The sequence below is a fragment of the Rhinopithecus bieti genome, unplaced genomic scaffold (assembly GCF_001698545.2).
Source record: "Rhinopithecus bieti isolate Rb0 unplaced genomic scaffold, ASM169854v2 scaffold_19018, whole genome shotgun sequence".
NCBI classification, from domain to species: domain Eukaryota; kingdom Metazoa; phylum Chordata; class Mammalia; order Primates; family Cercopithecidae; genus Rhinopithecus; species Rhinopithecus bieti.
In genome coordinates this window covers 1,930,397-1,938,967 of record NW_016809658.1, presented here as the reverse complement: position 1 = coordinate 1,938,967, position 8,571 = coordinate 1,930,397, and the positions used below count along the sequence as shown (strand labels likewise).

Sequence of the window (8,571 nt, the reverse complement as noted above, 5' to 3'; positions counted from 1 at the left end):
CGGAGACATATGCCCGCACTGTGAGATGCCTTCGGGGTTTGTTGGTTTTAGCTGCTGATCTCATTGTTGGGTGATTTGCTTCTTTCTCATAGTATTAGGGTTTAGGAAAAATTCATGGTTACTTCAAGGTTCCAGGCAAACCAGTGTTCATTATAAAAAATTTGGCTGCTGTTTGATAAACTTTGTTGACAACCACTTTGACTTAACATTCTGTTGTTATACACCACAAAGAACTTTACACCTGGATCCACACACGTAAGCTTTCCATTATTACGTTTGAGAAGACGAGGAGCTACTTTTCCAAGGCAAGTAGGAGCCTCCCCAAGGGTCTCATGGCCTCTGCATGCTAGGCGGCATGTCAGGGAATAATATAGTCAGTCAAGGGCATGCCACAGTCATTAATGCGCCCTCCGCCAGCCTCGCTTACTTACAATAAAGAATCACTTTACACTCATGCCGTCTGTTCATCAAAAGTCAGCTTAGCTCTTTCCCATGTCGTCTTCACTACAGGATTCAAGATGATGGAGTAACTTTCAATTCAACATTGCCAACCAGATGACAGGAGAAGAAGCACATCATGTATCATATACCAGCTTTTAAAGACACAAATCACTTCCATTCACAGTTCATTGACCAAAGCAAGTACACGGCCGCTCTTGACCACAAAAAAATGTTTTGCAGGGGAGGTGCCATAAGGAGATATGTGCAGATTACTATCTGCAGTATGTGGCAGATAGTAATAAAACCATTCCATAGCCAGCCTTCCACATTCAAATCAGATCATGCTACCAAAAAGACATCATCTTCATTTCTTTAACAAGAAGTTATTGGGCATCTACTCTGTACCAGGCACTGTTCCAGCCACAGAAGATTCAGCAACGAACTAGACAAATAGCTCCCTTCCCCCATGGAGCTTATATTGTAGGGAGGGGCATGGGTACTAAATAAGTAAACAAGTAAATACAAAGGATAATTATAGGTTATAATAGATAAAGATTAACCTTATACCTCAGGAAAGGGAGTGTGAAGTTGTGACTAAGAGTACAGGCTCTGAAGTCACACTGCCTGGGTTCTTAACTAGGGTTACCAGATGAAATACAAGACATCCAGTTAAATGCAAAGTTCAGATAAACAACGAATAATGTTTTTGCATAAGTAGCTTCCAAATATTGCATGGGACATATTTATACTAAAAAACTGTTTATCGGGCCAGGTGCGGTGGCTCATGCCTGTAATCCTAGCACTTTGGCCGGCCCAGGCAGGCAGATCATGAGGTCAAGAGATCGAAACCATCCTGACCAACATGATGAAACCCCGTCTCAACTAAAAATATATATAAAAATTAGCTGGGCGTGGTGGCGCACTCCTGTAGTCCCAGCTACTTGGGAGACTGAGGCAGGAGAATTGCTTGAACCTGGGAGGCAGAGGTTGCAGGGAGCCGAGATCACCCCACTGCACTCCAGCCTGGTGACAGAGCAAGACTCTGTCTCAAAAACAAACAAACAAACAAACAAACAAACAAAAAAACTGTTTATTGAAAACATAAACTTAACTGGACATCTTGTAATTTTTATTTGCTAAGTCTGCCAACTCTATTCCTAACCCAGTTATGCCACTTTCCAGCTGTGTGATCTGAAACAAGTTATAGTTACTTAATCTCTCTGTGCCTCAGTTTCCTTATCTATGATATAGGACAATAATACTACTTACCTACCAGGGTTATATTAAAGATTAAAGTTAGCATACATAAGGTACTTAGATTAGTGCCTGGCATGTAGTAAACATGCAATAAATGACAGTTGGTGTTTATTAGGTTGGTACAAAAGTAATTGCAGTGTTTGCTATTCGAATAGCAAAAACCACAATTACTTTTGCTCCAACCTAATATTATCCAATAGAAAGGTGAGCAATTATATGGAAATTAGGAAAAAAATTCAATATTGCCATCTGATGAAAGAATCTCACAGAGAATGAGAGAAAAAAAATCAAGTTTTGCTTCTTTTTCTACCTTTTTAATTAATAAATATTTATTGAGTACCTTCTATTGATAGACGTTGTATCCTAAGTCCTGAGCAGGCATCAAGAATAAAAGATACATAGGACTATAGCAGACATGATTTGCCATCTATTCAAAATCTATCTCACTTGTCTCTTCCTTAATAGAATCTTGAGTTTGTTCAAAGCAGTAATGTAGCCAAATAAATACTTGCTTACCCGGCCTCCCTTGCAGCTAGGGTGGCCATGTGACATGGTTCTAGCCAGTGAGATATAAGCATAATCTGGTGAGATTTTCCCAATAAAATGGAACTGCAGCACTTTCTTCTTCTTTCCTTGAATGTGGATGCAGCCATTATCTTGAAACTTTGGGGGAAAGGCAAAGAGAATCACAGTGGTGTCAGTCCCAACACCACTGAGCTTCTGAACCAATACAAGCAGCCACTTACCTCCAGGCTTCTTATAAAGTGGGAAAATTATGCCTTATTTGTTCAGGTCACTGTTAGTCAGGTATACAGTTGTTTGCTGCCAATCTCATTCCTGTTATAAAGACATAACACCTTTCCTCAATGAGTTTATAGGCAGTCCCTTAATTTTCTCCTCCTTAAAACTATACTGAAGTATCAAAAAATTGCATATTTCCAAGGATTTCAAAATAATATCCAAAAGGGGTATATTCCCAGAGATTTTAAAAGTATAATATTGCTTGCCTTTGGAACATCATCTTGAAGCTCTATTTCCACCATGTGTGGTGGTTAATTTGTGTCTCAACTTGGCTGGGCCATAGTGCCCAGATATGTATGTGATGGAACATTTTCTACATATTTCTGTGAGGGTGTTTTGGATGAGATTAACATTTAAGTAGTTGGACATTTTTTTTTTTTTTTTTAATGAAATCTCACTCTGTTACTCAGGCTGGAGTGCAGTGGTGCAATCTCAGCTCACTGCAACCTCCACCTCCTGGATTCAAGTGATTCTCATGCCCCAGCCTCCTGAGTAGCTGGGATTACAAGCATGTACCACCACACCTGGCTAATTTTTGTATTTTCACTAGAAACAGGGTTTCACCATGTTGGCCAGGCTGCTCTCAAACTCCTGACCTCAAATGATCCACCTGCTTTACAGGCTTGAGCCACTATGCCCGACCAAATCAGTGGACTTTGAGGAAAACAGATTGTCCTGCATGATGTGGGTGAGCCTCATCCAGTCAGTTGAGGCCTGAGTAGAACAAACTACTGACCTCCTCTGAATTAGAAGGAATTCTGTCAATAGGCGGCCTTTAGATTTGAACTGTGACACTGGTTCTTTCCTGGGTCTCCAACCTGGTGGCCTTCAGACTGGACTGCAGATTTTGGACTTGCTGGCTCTCACAATCACATGAGCTAATTCCTTAAAATAAGCCTCTGCTACTCTCTCAGGATACACATCTTGTTGGCTCTGATTCTCTGGAGAACCCTGACTATACATTATGTTCTATATAATTTGTTCACTTTATTCTTTCTTGTCACAGTTAAACACAAAAGTCACCCCTTATAAATAAAACAAACACCCAAATTGAGGTTCCATCCCTAGCATTCAGCATGCCAAATGATCTCCATCTTTGCCTCGACTGCATCAAGTTTTATGAGGTCTTCACTTTTTTTGTCACAAGCATGAATATTTTCATTTCTCCACTTTACTTTTTTAATAAAACAATCACTGCAAATATAATAAAGTATTTAAATAATTGTCCCCAAACTGCCATACCAACGAAAGTGATGAAACCATAGAACAGAGCAGCTGGCTGGCAAGCAAGTCTGCTGTGGGATAGCACAGGACTACCTATGCGACGCAGTAGTGACCTATGAGAAGTCTACAAATAACTTTAAAGCCAGATTTGACAAGTGACTGAAAAGGAGATAATGAAAGGCAGAGAGAGGCTGGAGCAAAGACAAAGAATTTACATCCTTTTTTCCACCCTCCTGAGTTTTCAGCTATTCTGAGATAGACACAGGAGCTTGGCAGATGGAAATTACAATATCACTTTTATTATCTCTGGAGTTGTTAAAATAACTACAGCCAACTTGGCTTATACAGGCTTAACTTATGAATTAGGCAGTCCCCAGCCCCAGGCCCAGCTGGGCGAATGCTTTATACTGTACAGCAGAGATGTCAACCACAGCAAAAGAAGGGAGGAAGGGGCTGGATCAGTATGCCCAGATCGTTCTCTCAGACTCACCTACCAGATGTCACTTCTGAGAAGAAGATTGAGGGAGGCTGGGAGAAAGGCCAGTAGTGGGGTATCTAGATAAAAGTTTCCACAGGAAACTAAGAAGTGGGGAACTAGCGTCCCCATAACAGCCTCCAGCTGTTTGTTCTCCCAATGCATTGGAGTCCTCTATCAAGTGTGCCACCAGCCAAGGATGTGGCAGCCCCCTTCAGGAAAGAAGAAATGGCAAACGACCTAGGAGGTGTTGCTCCCACCTTCTGACACTGAATGGCTTCAGAGTATCCTCCTGGGACTGCTGGCAGGCAGCGTCCACTTTACCATTGCATGGCCTCCTCTTTGCTGACTCTGTTTGTCCCCAGTGCAGCCTGTCCCACACTTCTTGTCTGCAATGCTAAAACCTCGCCTATCCAGCACCACATTGAAGTCCAGGTCATAGATACTGGTGCTTGAGTCATATTGATACCTATATCAGTGTGTTTCTGGATCCCAAAACCAAAGTTTCTAGTGTCTGAGGGGTTATTTTTTTCTTTTCTTAACTCATATTCCTGCACCTTTAGACCTTTCTCCAGGATTGTTTCTGCCTTGGCCCCTCAGAGTGTACAGTGGACAGCAATCTCTTCATTTCTCCTGATGCTGAAGGATCTGATGCTGTACTTGGCTTTGGAAAACACGGGGGTCTGGCCTGTGAGCTGCTCAGGTCAGTCTGTCTCTACCCTCCCCACACAGATATTGAGGCGAGTTTGTGGATGTGAAGTTCCCGCGTGGGGATCTTCTTTTCACCTTGATCCTGTACCATCGTGGAGAACAGGAAGAGCCAAATTTCTTCAATAAAATTAAAATTTAAAGAAATCACTCCTCAATGTTAAATTCTGCTCAGAGTCCTTCAGAGAGGTCCTCGATACCTGGATAAAGCTGGGGTTTCTTCAGTACCTTCAAGATCAGACGTCTCTCCTAAGAATAAGTGTGGTTCTTTCAGAACCTCAGAAATTAATAGGACACAGGAGATTATTACAACACCACCTATTAACACTTGGGGCTTTAAAAAATGTTCCCAGGCAAAACAATCTTCTCAGTAACCTGTATTTATAGAATTTAGACTCAACTATTTTGTCAAAGCCTAAAGGAGAAACTCAAGATGTTCTGAGGGAAGGAGGGTAAACAAAGTGAAGGCCTTCTTGGATCAGCCTTGCCAGAGGACACTCAGTCTGTGCTGGGTGTCTGGAGCCTGCTCTCTCTGAATTTAAACTCAACCGGGAGAATTCTCTCACTGAAAGGTCAATTATGGCACTTAAAAAAAAAAAAATCCAGTACTCAGAGTAGTTCCAGAAGAGCAGAATCTTAGGATGATTTCTTTGAATTGGTTCTGGCTTATCTAGAATTGATTTTCTGATCTGATTAGATTTACAGGCATTAATGAGCCTATTTCCAGAGGTAAAGAGGGCACTGATACTTTATGTCCTTTAATGACAAGACAGTAATGTAAAATTATTACCTTTAGAGACCTGTAATCAAGTTTTACAGAAAGCTAGGCTCTAGGTTACTAAGAATTTGATGCTGTAGATCCTTTTAATGAAAATAAGGAGAACATGCTTCTTACTGGGCTGGAGAACATAAGGAAAGAAAATGATGAGCTCGGGACTTCAAATTTCCAGCTCAAGGCTCACATTAAGAATCTGGAAGCTCCAATGACTGCCCTGAAAGAAACCCTAATCTCCTGTAGCCACAGGGAAACTAAATCCAAAGTCTAATTTTGTGGGTAGCTGAATTACAAGGCAAATTGAATTTGCAGCCATGCAGTACCTCTTTTGTTAAAGTAAGGGTACTGATTGGGAAGGAGAGGGACCCTGAGAACCACGAAGGGGATATATGGGGGGATTCCAGTGAAGCTGGGAACTTGAACCCCAAGTTCTGCTGAATCTTTTTTGCTAGTAGAAGCAACCCTTCCATCATCTGAGAAGACTGGTTCCCCCTTGTCTAAAGATCCTGTAATAATCCTCTGCAGGACTCACCCCCACCATCTCTCTCTTTCCTAAATTTATAACTAGACTCAAGTCCCTGAAAGCCCCAGAAGGTAAGGTACAAATTACTGATCATGAGGAAGTGTATTAGTCAGTGTTCTCTAGAAGGACAGAACTAATAGGATATATCTATATATAAAAAGGAGTTTGTTGGGCTGGGCGCAGTGGCTCACACCTGTAATCTCAGCACTTTGGGAGGCTGAGGGCAGGTGGATCACGAGGTCAGGAGTTCGAGACCAGCCTGGCCAACATGGTGAAACCCCGTCTCTACTAAAAATAGAGAAATTAGCCGGGAGTGGCAGCAGGCACCTGTAATCCCAGCTACTCGGGGCTGAGGCAGAAGAATCGCTTAAAACCAGAAGGCAGAGGTTGCAGTGAGCCAAGATCACGCCATTGCATTCCAGTCTGGGCAGCAAGCGCGAAACTCCATCTCAAAAAAAAAAAGAAAGAAAAGAAAGAAAAGGAGTTTGTTAAGGAGAATTGACTCACATGATCACAAAGTGAAGTCCCACAATAGGCCATCTGTAAGCTGAGGAGCAAGGAAGCCAGCAGTAGCTCAGTCGGAGTCCCCAAAACTCAATAGTTGGGAAGCTGACAGTGCAGCCTTCAGTCTGTGGCCTAAGACCTGAGAGCCCCTGGCAAACCATTGGTCTAAGTCCAAGAGTCCAAAAGCCGAAAATCGTGGAGTCTGATGTTCGAGGGCAGGAAGCACCCAGCGTGAAAGATGAAGGCCGGAAGACTCAGCAAGTTAGCTCCTTCCACCTTCTTCTGCCTGCTTTTCTAGCCGTGCTGGAAGCCTATTGGATGATGCCACCCACATTGAGGGTGAGTCTTCCTCTCCCAGTCCACTGACTCAAATGTTAATCTCCTCTGCCAACACTCAGAAACACTCAGATACACCCAGAAACAATACTTTACATCCTTCAATCCAATCAAGTTGACACTTAATATTAACCATCATGAGTCCACCCCTTGTCAACTTGAACCCATAAACACCTGAAATCCTACTTATCCTCCAAATAAAGACAATAATAAGGTCATAATTACATCTAACATAATACAGCTATTCTTTTACAACTGGAAACACACTAATCCTTAAATGCTATTACATAAAGTTAACAACACTTAAATGCAAATACGAAGTCAATAAATTTTATGTCACATGATAAAGGAAAAAGAAAGGAAATAAAATGAAGATATTTTCTTAGTACAAGTGTATACATGCACAAACACGTTCTTAACAAGATAAGGAGGAAATACTCTACTCATGACAATTACAGTTCTCGTTTCTGCAACTGGTCACGTGGTCGTGGCTGGTATTGATAACTACCTTCTTCTACTACCCATTCTGTATTCCCTTTGCCTTCAGCAAGCACCTCAGTGGGTTATGGATTTTTACCTGGTGGACTGACCCAAACTTTCATTCCTGAAGGGTCTGGGTCATTTGTAGTCCTGTTTGGATTGGATTGTTGTTGTTTCCCATTGACCTTAATTACAGAGCATGGTAAAACTAAGAGACACCCTAAGGATATCCTGTATTCCACACATACTCTTCTTTACCTCTATTGTGGAGTAGTAGACTGATTTTATCTTGATAGTCTGGGTCAGTCACCCCAGCAAACACTATAACTCCTTTCCCAGCCTGTTAACTTAGAGGTAGGAGGAGCCCAAAGTGGCCAGGTGGCAATCTTAATTTCCAGTTTAATGAAATCATTGTTGTGTCTCTAGGTGGCAGCATTCCTCCCTCTGGAACTAAGACCTCTAGGCCAACAGAATATAATGCCACAAGGACAGGAAGCAAAAATTTTGCTAGTGGGTCACTAGGAGGTGATGGTGAGTGGTGCTACTTCCACTTCCACCTCTTGATTCCTGGACCCATGAATCCTGGCTATGGGAGAAACAGTACCACATATTGGATGCTGATTCAGAGCATACACAACCTTCTGGGGAACTCTGCCCTAGGCCTGGAAAGTATTGTCACCTAGTTGGCATTGTAAATGTGATTTCAAAAGGCCATTCCATTGTTCTATCAATCCAGCTACTTCAGGATGATGGGGAACATGGTAAGACCAGTGAATTCCATGAGCATGAGCCCACTGCTGTACCTCTTTAGCTCTAAAATGAGTGCCGTGGTCAGAGGCAATGCTGTGTGGAATACATGACAGTGGATAAGGTATTCTGTGAGTCCACAGATGTTAGTCTTGGCAGAAGTATTGCATGCAGGATAGGCAAACCCATATCCGGAGGAGGCATCTATTCCAGTGACGACAAACTGTGGCCCTTTCCATGATGGAAGAGGTCCAATATAATCAACCTGCCACCAAGTAGCTGGCTGATCACCCAGAGGAA

General features: G+C 42.3%; 1 pseudogene; it reads right to left on the bottom strand.

The window, feature by feature from the left end:
- Window positions 1–4,518: 4,518 nt before the first annotated feature.
- LOC108540798 (60S ribosomal protein L11-like) lies at window positions 4,519–5,000 on the bottom strand (annotated as a pseudogene).
- Window positions 5,001–8,571: the final 3,571 nt, after the last annotated feature.